This window comes from Populus alba, unplaced genomic scaffold (assembly GCF_005239225.2).
Source record: "Populus alba unplaced genomic scaffold, ASM523922v2 scaf248, whole genome shotgun sequence".
Taxonomy (NCBI): Eukaryota; Viridiplantae; Streptophyta; class Magnoliopsida; order Malpighiales; family Salicaceae; genus Populus; species Populus alba.
This window is the reverse complement of record NW_027340134.1, coordinates 7,432-21,765: the sequence shown is the minus strand read 5'-3', so window position 1 is coordinate 21,765 and position 14,334 is coordinate 7,432. Positions and strand designations below refer to the sequence as shown.

Below are 14,334 nucleotides of genomic sequence, written 5' to 3'. Positions count from 1 at the left end.
ACGTACGACAAAATTAGATATATATCTTTTTTTTCCTACTCTAACACCAGTGAATAAATAAATAAAAATAAATTTTTTTAAGCATGGACACAATATTTTTTCATTTTCTAGCTAAACAAAAATAAAAAATACAACGGATAGGAAAATTAATATCAATTCTAACTGGTATTTTTATTCCTGATTCTGGCGTCAGTAGATAAACCAATAAATTTACATTATTTTTTTATTCATGGCATACACATTTTTTATTTTTTTTCTATTTTTTTTTTTCTGTTTTTATCTTTTTCTATTTTTTGGTTTTGGGCTGGGCGCCCAGCTCACCGCGACCATGCGGCTGGCCTTAGACCGCAGCCAAGCCCAGCCCGGTCATAGCCCAAGCCAAGTGACCCGGCGAGGGCGTGACAGCCAACACGCTGACATGAGCTCACGCGTGTGTTGATGAGTGTGCGCTGTGCAGTGAATTAAGAAATTCACTTGCACAGTAACTGCTAATAAATTTGAAAACAAATTGAAAAGGCAGGGGAAAGCGGCTTACATGGTTGGCCGGAGGCAATGAACGATGAGACCAAAGCTTCTTCATGTGTGGATTGAACCAACGCCTTGGTCAGGGCACCCTTTACCCCTTTCCTTGCGTTCTCTGCTCTGGGTTTTTGTTTCCTTTGCTTCGCGTCTTGGCGCCTATTATCCCCGGTTTCTTTGAGATGAAAGGAATGAAGACCGATGGCGATGCTGGGGTCTTCTTTTCTCTGATTTGCAGGGGGGATTGAGGAAGACGGTGATGCTAATGTGGGTTTCTGGGTTCCACATGCTTGCCGTTTTCTTCTTTGTTTTGTTTTTGGCTGTGTTTTTTTCTCGGGTTTATGGCTGGGTTTTCTTCCCTCTGTCTTCGTCCTGTTTTTCCTTCTGTCAGTGCTCTGTTTTTTCTCAGGGTCTTTCCTCTGGTCTCTCCCTTTGGTTTCCCTGGTTTTTTTTCGAGTCCTGGGTAGCTTTCCTGGGTATTTTTTCTTGCTTTGGTGATTTGTGAATTTTTTCTTCCCCCTGTTCTGGGTTTTCTTCCGCCTCTGTTCGGGGTTCTTTTTTCTTCCCCCCGGTTCTGTGTTTCTCGCCCTTAAGTCTCCTCCCATTGTTTTCGTTTCTTCTCCCCCAAGTCTGCTGGTTTTTTCACATATCATCGTTCTGTCACTTCCTGTCCTATTCCTAGTTTTTTCTGTTATTTTCTCTCCTGTCGTGCATCCGGCTGCTTCTTTTTACTTTATCCATACGTCTCTGCCTCTCCCACCCGCGTCTCTTCATCTTCTCCTGGCTTTTATAGCCAGAGAATACCCACCTCATTTGACACGGCTTTCCCAGCCTTTCACTCCAGCAACGGTTCAGCGAAGAAGATTGAAGCAGCGCTACTTTCAAAACGACGCCCCGTTTGATTGCTAATGTTTTTGCGTTTTGGTCTTTTGTATTTGTTTTCTCAGTCCAGTCTTGGTAGAATTGTAATTGCCTGCTCTCAGACAGCAATTTACACATTGGTCTTGGGCTTCTACATTTCTTTCCAATTATTAGACAAGAATCAGCTCACACACTTGAATAAATTTTCAATTAAGTCCCTGATTGTTATTAATTTAATTAATCCAAGTCAAATTAAGTCTCAAACTTAATTTCAATTCTCCAATTTAATCCTTGAATTTGGAAGAATTAATAATTCCAATGCTTAATTAAGTCTCAAACTTATCAAATTCTCCAATTAAATTCCTTGATTGGAAGAATTAAATTAATTCGCAAAGCTTAAATTAAGTCTAAAAATTTATCAATCTCTTCACATTAAACTTTTAACAAATTAAATTCACTTTAATTAGATTAATTTAGTTTAATTACTTATCTCATTTGCATTACAAAATTTATTTATTCTTTCATTTATTTCATCATTTAATATATTTTTTTATTATCTTTTTACCTTTTCCATAAATAAATATAATAATAAAATTAAAATGGTCAAAATTGGGTTATAACAAATTGGACATCATTCGTTATTGTTAAGGCAATTTTCTAGCATTAAGAACAAGCTACAGTGGAAAATCCACCAACCTACACAATTTATCAAATCAATATACACTACTGTAAGATTTGGTATTCTTTGTGCATTTTTTGCTTTATGACGCTAATTTGCCCTTATGTTCTATATTAACTTGCTGGATTTAATGCCTCGATCGCTTGGTCTTAAAAAAAAAGTTTGTGATTTAAAATCTGATAACATTTAATTCAAACTTGATTCTAACACTATTAAAAAAAAAAAAAAAACGGAAGCCTAAATAATTAGAAGAACCCAATATAAAACAGGGTCATCTGACAGAGGAAACCTCAAATTGTCTTTTAAACATGAGTTAACTAATTTTTCATGCAATAGTTTGCCAAATATAAAAAAATAAAACACACAAAAACTATCGGGAATTTAGCAAACATAAGGCTTGCACTACTAAATTAGCAGCTAAGTCCTTCTATTTTGTCAAGGCCAATCAAACGACAATAAAGGAATTAAAAATGAGACAGTTAACTAATATGAAGCTTAACGAAGAAAATATTTAAAATAAATCAAGAAAAACGAGGCAGAGGCTTTATTAAGTTTGAAGAAAAAGAAAAGAAATAGAAAAACATACAATGGGGGTGAGAATAGGAAAGAATAAATACAAATCAAGAACTGCGAAAGAATCGTACTGATTAAGAACTCCAAGTTCAAAAAAGAGAAATAATAAAGAAAAGAGAGAGTAAAAAAAGGAGAGTCGTGGAAGATAAATAATTAACATCAGCTCATCTAGCCTTTATTCGTAGATTGAAATAGTGATCAAGAGTCCTCTGCTCTTCGCGAATTGAAATGAACTTTTCCTTTAATTTGGTTTTTTCTTTTGTCTTCATTGTTAATTGTTTTGGCATTTTAATCGGTAAAAGGCACAAAATTGACATCAATTTCACGTGTGTGTGTAAAAGAGGTTGGGTTCTCAGCTGGGTTTAACTGAAGTCGATCCGCCGGAGCCTTGTTATAGTTTCAAAACTATGTTTTAACTACTTGACACCACATTATAACTTTAAATATCTATATATATTTTTTTTGGCTTTTTAAGAAATGTACCTATAATTTTAGCATTAACGTACCTTCAATAAAAATTAAGAGTGGCGTTTGGGTATTGCGGTAAGCTATTGTGATTGTAGTGTTGAAAAAAAGTTTGATTTTATAAAAAGTTACTTTTAGTTGAGGTTGGCTTGAAAAAATAGGCTGTTTGATTAAAATTGTGGTTGAAAAAAAGTAATTTAAATGTGTTTAGTTAAGAATGCTTTTAAAATTGAGGTTAATAAATAAATTTAATAAAAATATAATATTAATATTAATGATTTTTAATTTAAATATTATGGATTAACAATTGCTATTATCATCATGAATAAAAATCATACTTATTAATAAATATTTTTTTATTATTCCATGAAAACCATCTCAATTCATTACGGTACGAAAATAACATCCGACAGAACTACAGTTTTTATAATTTTTTTAAGTGTGTAATAAAATTAGATAAAATATTATCAGGTATAAATTCACTTCTAACTAATTTTTTTTAAATGTTAAAAAATTAACACTAAAAAAAGAAAGAAGAAGGTCATACAGTGCAAGATGATTGCACTGTTTCATTATTTTTTAATTGAACAATGCAATTCTCCTTGTACTGTTCATATAACAGTGTATTGTTATATATTATTTATGTTAATTGCATTGTTTCATTGAACAGTAATAAAGTATTAATTAACATGAATAGTATAAAAAAAATAAGGAATTTAGTTTTTTTTAACTGTGTTTCTAACACAAAAGATAAATTGGAATTATAAAACAGTATATTACTTTTTTATTTTTTAAAAAATCACTCAAACTGCATTTTAATTAATAAGAGAACAAACAGTCCAGGTTCGTTGTACCTTACCCCAGTCACCAACACCCCCTCCCCCCAAAAAAAAAAAAAAAAAATTAATTTCTTCCTTATAAAACTCAGACGGTATTTCCGTTTTCAGTCTCAAAATCCAATTTCTTTTCCCTCTCTTCACCCGTTTTCTCTCTCTTTACTACAAGAATGGTAACGGTAGAGGAATCGGTGGTTAACACTAAACTTTCACCACCAAATTTCTTATTCTGCGGTGGTTCTTGGTGGCACTTTTGACCGGTTACACGTTTACGGCCACCGCCTCTTCTCAAGGTGACATTCTTGGTCTTTCTCTCTCTCTCTCTCTCAAAAAGAACAGAGAGTCGTGCACCAGTGACCGGATTTTGTTTGAATTTTTGAACGAAATGATTTATTTATTTGTTTTTGTTTTTGTTTTAGGCCGGCAGCAGAATTGGCGAAGGATCGTATTGTGATTGGAGTCTGTGATGGTCCTATGTTGAAGAATAAGCAGGTCAATTATTTCCCATTTATTTATTTATTGAGTATATTTTTTTTGTTGTATATTGTTAGTTGAGTAATGCTATTCATCCTAAAAGATGAGTTATTGCTATTTTTATGAATAATATCAAATGGTTGATATTAATCCGCGAATGAATTAAATTGCTGTTATTGACTCTTTTTTAAGTTAATCAATAATTTTTGAAAAGAAATGTGATTACTTTTGCTACTCATTTACATTCGTGTGGTTGTGTCCGAAGCTAGTTTAGGTACCAGTGAAATGGTACAAAATAACTTCTTCTTCTTTTTTTTTTTTTTTTTTTAAAAAAAAATTCTTGCTTATTCTTTTGGTAATTAATGATTATATGATTAAGAGTTTGTTTTATCAGAAGTGATGCTGATTACCTTGCCTTTTGGGTTCTTAGAACATGTAATGGAACCATTTAAATTACTAGTATTTTTTATTTCTTCCTTCGTTTGTGCAATGATTAGGTATTTGGTTCTGCTTTTGCAGTTTGCTGAAATTATATACAACCCATTGAGGAAAGGATGCACAATGTTGAAAACTATATCAAGGTATTTGATTTGAAATTTTGAAAAGAATGTTTTTGTGTTTTTTTGTTCTTTTCAGTATCTGGAAAGAAGGGTTGAGAGTTTTTAGACAAGACTGGTTTATTAGTTTGGAACAGCTGCATATACAAGTTAAACTGTTTGTGGCTGAGAAAGTGAGCTGGATGGAATTCTGTGCATCTCTTACAGTCTGTTATCCCATTGTTCAACAAAGTAAGAAGTAGGAATGTGTAATTTAACCTAGGAGAAAAAATAGTGTGTCGTGCTTCTTACTGGGTGAAGCTTTTTGAAAAACTGAAGTTTGAATTTCCATCGTCAGTTAAGTGGTGAGGTAGCAAAGCTATGGACCGTGAGCACTGTAATTTAAAATCAAATGCATTGCCAAATGGTGAGCATGGTTTTCTTTTTTGGAATGATTTTTTTCCCTTTTCTGTTTAGAAAATGATTGCTCTATATTGTTTTTGCAGTCTTTTAAGCCGGAACTTGTTGTGGGCAAGCTGAAACTATTACAGATCCCTACGGGCCTTCAATCGTCGATGAAAATTTGGGGGCTATTGTTGTTTAGGCTTGAGTTGCCTATTCATATTGTCTAGGGTTTTTTTCTTGGGACCTTCTTTCAGTTTTTGATGTGAAATTTTACGCATTTTATTTAAAATCATTGTGTTATTCTAACTTTATATATACCAGCTTGAGGTGTCTGTATTCTTTTGAGCTTTTTTATGCGTGCCATTCTTTGTTGTGCTGGGGTTTATCTCCATCATTGCCTGCTTCAATGTTGTAGAAATTAATGTAAATCTTGTCTTAGCTGCTTGAGTTTGTTGCCATTATTTCTCATTTTCTCGTATTATTCATTGAACTTTGGTTTATAGCAACGAGTGGAACAAAAATAAGAAAAAAAAAGGAGGGCAATTTACCTTCTAGGGTTGTAAATTGCAATGTCCTCTTTACTTCCCTAAAAGGTGTGATGGGATTATTCTTGACCAACTGTTTGCTTTTGCGGCAGCAAGGAGACAGTGGCAGGTGGGTTGTCCGTTCCCTAATAAGAAGAGAGCTGACAGAGGCCTCTCACAACTAAAAGGTTTGTGTTACCATTTTCTATTTTTTTTTAATCTGTGATGATGTAGTGTTCATGTTGTTTATGTAAAGTGGGCTTTTATAATTGCTTAAAAGTATCAGATGACCAGGCCTTTATATCATGAATTTGTGCAGATTTGAAGTTGTAGACTTGGTTCCTGAAGAATCTGGTGGAGATAATAAGCTCAGTTCTGACGACATTAAGGAGGCTTGAGTCGAGAAGGCCAAAGAACAACAAACACCATCAGAGTATAGTTAGTCTGATCATGCACGATGTCGGAAATTAATTGCATTGTATCAATACCTGACTCTGCAGGTTCAGGAAACAAAGAATTTCGTGGAAGACTGTTTGGAAAATACATGATACAAGATAGAGAGAATGTTCTTTGTATGATTTTATGATTTGATCTGCACAATTTCTCCCAAAATAAATTGGATGTTTTGACGTGGATGCGAAAACAATCATGTGTTAGTAGGACTCAGAATCGTTTCGCTCTTGCACTATGTAGCAAGATATCTGCGTGAGCGTGTTCTCCCAGGTTTTAGCCTTTGGAACAGCAGCAGCTTCAGTAACCTTTTGAAAGTAGAGCAGGCAGTTTTTTAATTTCTATTTAAACTCGGTATCACAACTTTCTGATGTAAGATTGTGTATCATGCGGAGGCTCCTTTTATCATGATCAAAATCGCTTTGAAAAAAGCCTTGCATCTCTAGTGGCAAGATAATTGCATGAGAATGGTGACATTTCACGACCATTAAGGTAGAGTCGTTTTTGATTTTTAACTGCCGTTTCAATGCCTCAATGGAATTGCACTACAACAGAAATATTAACGGCTACTATTTCCCTACAACTGAATTTTGAAAATTCTCTAACTGTATAAAGAGGAGTTAACATAACTGAAAGATCACAATCCGCTCTTTTCTATCTTCCTCGTCTTCTTGATCTCCTCCATGCAACTTCAGAATAAAATAAAAAAATACATATTTTTCTCTTGCACTCAATATCTAAAACCGAAGGAGAAAGAGAGACAAAGAGAGAGGATTTTAGATACTGGTCTCTTTAGCAGAGAGCGGAGCCATTGGTTTCTTCCAAGGTTTTAAACAAACCGGCTTCTGTTTTCTTCCTGTCCTCTTTGATTTAATGCTTTTCTTTGCCTTTTAGTACAACTCTCAGAGTTTTTTTTTTTTTTTAAAGTTTCTTTGATGGTTGCTTTTCTGCTTTCTTTAAGGCATTGTTTAATTTAATGTTATTTATGGGTTTTCACTAGAACTGTTGATGGTTTCTTTAACTGCCATGATTTCTTCAAAATCGTTTCTTTAAGTTTGTGTTCATTTTTTCTTTTCTAGAAAGTGAATTTTCATAATTTTGTAGAATTTGACACCCATTATGTGTATTCTTGATGGGTTTGCTTATTCTTGTCTAGAAAAGAAGTTTATTGCTTTATATATGTGGGTTCTGCTTTTATATGAAATTAATGAGTTTTTGCAGATGGGTTTGCAAAATTATTGCAAAGATGAATGATCTAATGACAAGATCGTTATGAAGTTATGTGAACTAAAGAAACAAGCCCAAAAGGACCTTCAAGTTGAAACTTGACATTGAATCAGGCCAACCAAACCTCTCTCAGTTCTTCCATGAAGTCAACGGAATCAAGAGGAAGATTATTACCAATCTCTGTTTTTGATCTTCAAAACCTTATTAAGAGTCGAGTCCACTCACAGTGCCAAAGTGGTCTTCGTGGCTTAAGAGACCGAATGGAATCAGAATAGTTGCAGTTCTTAGAAAAGGCCCAAAGATTGTGAATTCAAACTGGAATCACTTGACAGATCCAATATATCCAATCGCAGAGTATCAGAATTGTATAAAGAAGGAAGTCCTGTTGATAGGACGAGGATACAGTCACCAATGGCTCAAGAGTTTTAAGCTTAGGAAAATTATAAGTGATTTCAGATCCTGAGACAGAAGATTTTATCAGATTATAAAAAAACGATCTGAAAAGAAGATACCACACTGCGACTGGAGAGGAACCAAGCGAAGAAGAGATTTCAGGAGGTGGGGGAGTTCAGATGTTTGAAGGGAAAGGAGTGGTGGACTTGAAGAATAAAGAGAGGCATGAGGTTTGTGATGGGACATACAGAGAAGCTTGAAAAGCTGCATCAGGTGTTCTTGATATGGCTGTTCCTTATTGAAACACCGGGGAGAGAAGATGGATGATATTGAAGAGAAGGTGACCAATGCAGGTAATTTTTTAAGTGGTGGAACAAACAGTTCTGTACTATGCCAATCAGATGAAGAAGAAGAGGAAGACATGGCTTTTATGGTTTTTGCTGTGATGTTAGGGAAGGAATTATTTGATGTTCAAGTGATTAGTTGTTTCTGTTTCTACCTGCTTGCCTGAAACCTTTCCTTATTATGTCTAGTAGAGTTTTACCTCGAATAGTTCAGAAGTAATTTTTACTATTTTACAAACGGCTTTACGCAGGCCCCCTAAGAAGTACATGTCTTTTTTGGGTAGCTAATGTGCCTCCAGTTGTAACATCCCCATTTTTAGATATAAACATCATTTTTATCATCCATGGAAATAACAAGGAATTTTTTTAATGAAAAATAAACAGGCAATGGATTTCCATGACCATTTAATTCTTTTACAACAACGCTGATAAATTTTAATCTTTTATCATCCATGTTAATCATGATCAATAATTTTTATCAAAAATCTAGCGAAATTTCCTGAGATACCAAATTATTAAATTATTATTCTCAATTACAACATAATTTTCCAAATCTCAATATCATCCAACACTTCTAGATCACATCTTATTCAATACCAATCATACTTTTCAAATTCACATCATGCTCATTTATACATTTTCAATAGCCATACTCATAAAATGTTTAAAGATTTTAAATATAACATTTATTGACTTATATATCAATTCAAGAATATATAATCTACAATATTTGTTTACTACTAATACTTTGAATTTTACCAATACCCCCAAAATAAAGTAAATATAATTTTACATGTTTTAACTACCAAATCTATTTATAGACTCATTTAAACAAAAAATTATCATTTGATAATATTGCATAGTTTTACAATAACAACTAGGATGATCATAACCTTACGCTCTATTAATCATCTCTATTAATCATGTTTGATTTGTGATAGACTGTAATTAAATATATAAAGCATAAATATTTAATTTTTATTTAAACCATGAAACTTATTGTTCATAATTTATTCCTACATTTAATTAAACACCAACATTACACCTTCATTTCTTTAAATTGTCATTCATATTTTCAGCAATCTAGACTAAATTATCACATCACAATAGCAACCACTCATTCGTTATAACTTCAGCAACTCATTTCATTGTCATCAATCTGATTATCCTCTCATGGATGCTAATAAATCTAACAACCCTTTTTATTGTCAACAATCCAATTATCCCTTCACGGATGCCAATAAATCCAACAATTCTTTCAAATGTCAACAATACGACAATCTCCTCACTTATGCTAATAAATCCAATAAACTTTTCCAATTACCAATAATCCACATCATTATCATTTACTTTGTTTCCTTCTTTCACAACAATGATAAGACCTAACTACTTGAGGAAGGTCTTGCTCCACCTGCATGAATCATGCTCCCACAATCTCCCTTGAATTAACAGGTTTTCACCATATGAATTCATATCCATAAAGTTCAAGGTATTTAAATTCTAATCACACATAGTTTTTTTATCCTCACCAACATTACCAAAAATTCCATTTTTTAAATTCATCATCATCATCATCAATAATTTTTATATGCATTAATTTCATACAACTACACATTTGTTCATTGAGATTTCACAATTCCTTAATTTCTTTTTCCTTGGTTGACCTAGACTTCTCCATTAACAACACTAGTTTTTTTTTTCATCTTATTTTAAACTATCCTTTTTTCTTTTTCTTTTTCTTATCTCTACTACAAGTATACCTCTTAGTACATATTGCATACAATTTTTTTCCTATCATATAATTATATCAAATTTTCTCATTTATCACTTACCATAGTCGACCCTTCCTCCCTGCAAAATCACCACGACCCCTTCTTCAATTCTTTAATTTAACATCATTTACATATTTTAACATGTAAAACACTACATCAAATCACCCTTATATTTCCTTCTACCATGGTCGGCCATTACCCTATCCTTACAACAACACTATGATTTCTTTTCAAATTTCTTTACAAGTTCACAAGTTGTCAAACCAATACAATCTAATCAAATAATATATAACAAAATCTATTTCAAAGAACCCAATTCATCAACAAAAAAACCTCTAACTAAAAACTTAAATATTTTCAACTAAAATCTATTTAAATCTCATGTAAACTTTTTTAAAAAATCGATATAGAATGCCTGTTACTAGACAATTATTCGAGCTTTAAATGCCATCCAAACAAATTTCAAGGAATTTTGCTTCCTTTTTCCTTCCTTGATCAAATTTCCTCCCTTGATTTTCACCTTCTTTAACTTGTTCTTCCTTATTTTGATGTTTAGATGGCTTTGATCTTTACAAACTCTTTAAATATTCCTTTACAAATAAAACACTTACCTGATGATGTTTTTTTTCTCTAAGTTTTTCTCTCCTATCTCTCGAGAACTTTCAAAGCAAAATCAAAACTTTATTTCCTTCTTCTTTGATGGATTGCCAATACACACACACACACACACACACACACACACACAAATACAAATGCAATATTTAATAAAGATAAGTAACACAAGTTATAAAAAATAAAAACATGCTTTTCTACATTAAATACAAGTTCCTTTACTAGTGAAACATTAGGCAAAATTTATACCCTTCAATTTACAAGAAAATAGTTTAAATTAGTTACAATTCATAACCAAAAAATACAAAATTTTTATATAATCCCACACCTAGTAACTAAAAACAAGGAGTCAATAGCACTATAAATTACTCCTAACGAGCCTATAAATGATCTAAAATAAATAATTAACTTAATGTTTACATTAATCTTCATTATGAAATAATCATGATTTCAACTCAATTTTTCAAAAGAACTCTTTTTCTTTAAAGATCAACCTTTTATTTTAGTCATTCATCAAACTAAATTCTCAACATTTAAGTTTTCCTCATATCTTTATAGTTTATCTTATTCAAATGAATTTAATAATTTGAATATGTACACAGAGGCCATTAAATTGACTAACCCTTTTAGTCGCTAATAAATCTAGCCATTATAATTGCTAATTATCCTGGCATTCCTTTCCGGAAGCTATTATTAAATCTAGTATTTCTAATAGATATTAATTTCAACTTCGCCATTCTATTTGGATGTCATATCAATTCAGTGTTCCTATTCAGAAAGTTAATAAATCTAGTAATCTCGATTGGATACCAATCTTATCTAGCCCATCCTATTTTGATGCCATACATCTTGGTGTTTTTATTTGGAAGCTAATAAATCTAAGAATCCAACTTGATATCAATCAATCCAATCATCCCACTTGGATGCCATTGAATCTGGTGTTTCCATTCAAAAGCCAATAAATCGCTTTCATAACTTAATTTTGTATCTCGATAATCATATTTTCAATTATTATAAAAAAATCTTGCAATATAAATAAATTTGCAGTTAATATTGACTTAAAGTGAATTTTACTAATTATACAATGTGTTAAACACCTACATGAAGTCTATTATTGTATAACTATCCCCGACTGTTAGGCAACTCTCGCCAACCTGTCATGTATCATCATAATCAAAATCATTTTTAAACTAATATTCTCATCATAGGAGTCTCATTTTCAACTTTCATTCAAATTCACATCTCATACTTAAGGAATTCATAATTTTTAATATTTCTTACCAAATGATCTAATCCTTTCACCAATTCAAGTATTTTTTAGATAATTAAAAAATTCCATTTACTTGCATGAATTAACCATAGCCACATACTCTTTTATTTCTTAATCCTAGGCCGAAACTTTATTTTTTACAAGAAAAGAGAGTATAAATTTTTCCTAAATTAACTCGTCGCCCACTCTTATATTTCACTCATTTGAGCATGTTTTAACATCAATTTAATCAATTTAATTTTAGTCCTCTCACGTCCACTCCTTGGTCAAATGCCTTATAAAAAAATAACATGTTATTTTCTTCATTAATCCATTCAAATAAGCACTTTGACCCAATAATTTTTCATGCTTAATGAACAAGATTCTAGCAATAACATTACATGTTAAATCAATAAATTTCTCAAGTTCAAATTCCATTTAATCCATACATAAATATCATTCAAGCTCATTCATCAATAATTACCAAAATCAAACACAATAAAAGGCATGCTTACCTTGAAATAACAAAGATTCAAAAGCAATTTAAGATAGAAAACAACCCTTTATTCCTTCTCTTTCTTCTTGTTCTCGCTAACCCTTGTTCTCACTCTTAAGTTTCTAGAACTCCCATAAGCACTCAATTTCTATGGCATAGATTCACTCAAGAATTCTATTAGTCATCTTTTAATCAAATCTTTTTGATGTGATTTTCTATAAGGAATTATGAAGGAATTTTGAAGAAATGTCAAGAAAAACCCTAACCCCTCTCTCTTACTCAATGTTGTCGGCCCACCACTTATAGAAAAATGGAATTTATTAGTTAAAATTTCATATATTTTTCATTTTACCCTCTTTGTTTCTTATTTTAAATATTGTCCCTTTTTAATCTTTCTTTTCTATAATTTAATTCTTTTTTTTTTTTCATTTAATTTCCTTTTACTTTAAATGTATCACATTCTTTATTATTTAAATTTATTTTCTATCCATTTAACTCCAGGAATTTAATTTATTTATTGTTTTATTTATTTCATCCAGGGGTTTACATATTCTACTTGTGATGTTATGGTCGATGGTAGGTTGTTACTAGCAGAATTACTAGATTTTGATATAATAATGAGAATTTGAAATGGCTAGTTCAATATTCACTATGTTTCTTTGGATTGTTGGGCTAAAACAATGACATTCAGGATTCTAAAAGAACTAGGGCTTTCTTTTCAAAGCGTGATCGACTTGTATTCTCATGCTAACATGATTTTCAGTAATCACTAGACAATATTGTCTAAAAAGTATTTCAATGTTATTTAGCTTATGTATATCGATATTAGAAAAAAAAATCCCCAAGATGAATCAAGTTTAATATAGTCATAAAGTTATTTGATATTATTTCCTAATGAATTTGTTTAGATTGCCATTTGATAAAGAGATTAAAATTTTATTATGACTTGAGTTTTCTCAACATCGAACCTCTATATTATAAGAATGGTACCAACAAAATTAAAAGGAGTTGAAGGATCATTTGTTGGATTTACTTGACAACAGAATTTTATTCGTCATAGTGTTTCTCTACGGGGTGCACCAATGTTATTTATTGAAGAAAAATGATGTTTTTTTACAACTTTTACATTGATTATAGATAGCTAAATCAAGTGACCATTCATAACAAAATTACCATCGCCCTCCTACTGATGATTTTTTTTAATCATTTACAAAGAGCTCAATGTTTTTACAATAATCAATCTCAGGTCGGGTATCATCAGTTGAAAGATTTTGAAAAATAAGATATACTATAGACTACTTTTAGAACACGATGTGGGCATTGTGAATTCTAGTAATGTCTTTTTGGCTTTACAATGCACTTGTAACTTTCATGGATATTGATAAAACATGGTGTTTAAGCCAATTTCTAGATAAGTTTTGATTTGTATTTATTATTGATTTATTATCATATATTTCAAAAGTAAGGAAAAGCATGAACAACATTTGAAGTTGGTGCTTCAAATATTATGGGACCATATATTGTATGATAAGTTCTGTAAGAGTGAGTTTTGGTTAAAAATAGTGTGGCATTTCTTAAAATATGTAGTGTCATACGGTATGGAAGTGGATCCTCAAAGGTAGAGGCAATGAAACAATGGCCTAGACTAATAAAAGTTACAAAAACTTACAATTTATTGGATTCAACTGGTTATTATAGAAAATTTGTTAAATGTTTTTCTTCAAATTTATTGCACCAATTAACTCCTTTTTTACTAAGAACAATTATCAAATTTTAATGTTTCTAAGGTTTGTGAGTAGAGCTTTTATAATTAAAACATCATTTTAAGTTGTGTTTCTCATACAATATAGTAAGGTATATTGATATGCATTTTGTCAACTATCCCTACCCATGATTTGTGATAGCTGTTATTAGTATTC

General features: G+C 31.6%; 1 pseudogene; it reads left to right on the top strand.

Annotated features, from left to right (window-relative positions):
• The first annotated feature begins 4,103 nt into the window (after positions 1–4,103).
• LOC118054850 (phosphopantetheine adenylyltransferase-like) lies at positions 4,104–6,315 on the top strand (annotated as a pseudogene).
• Positions 6,316–14,334: the final 8,019 nt, after the last annotated feature.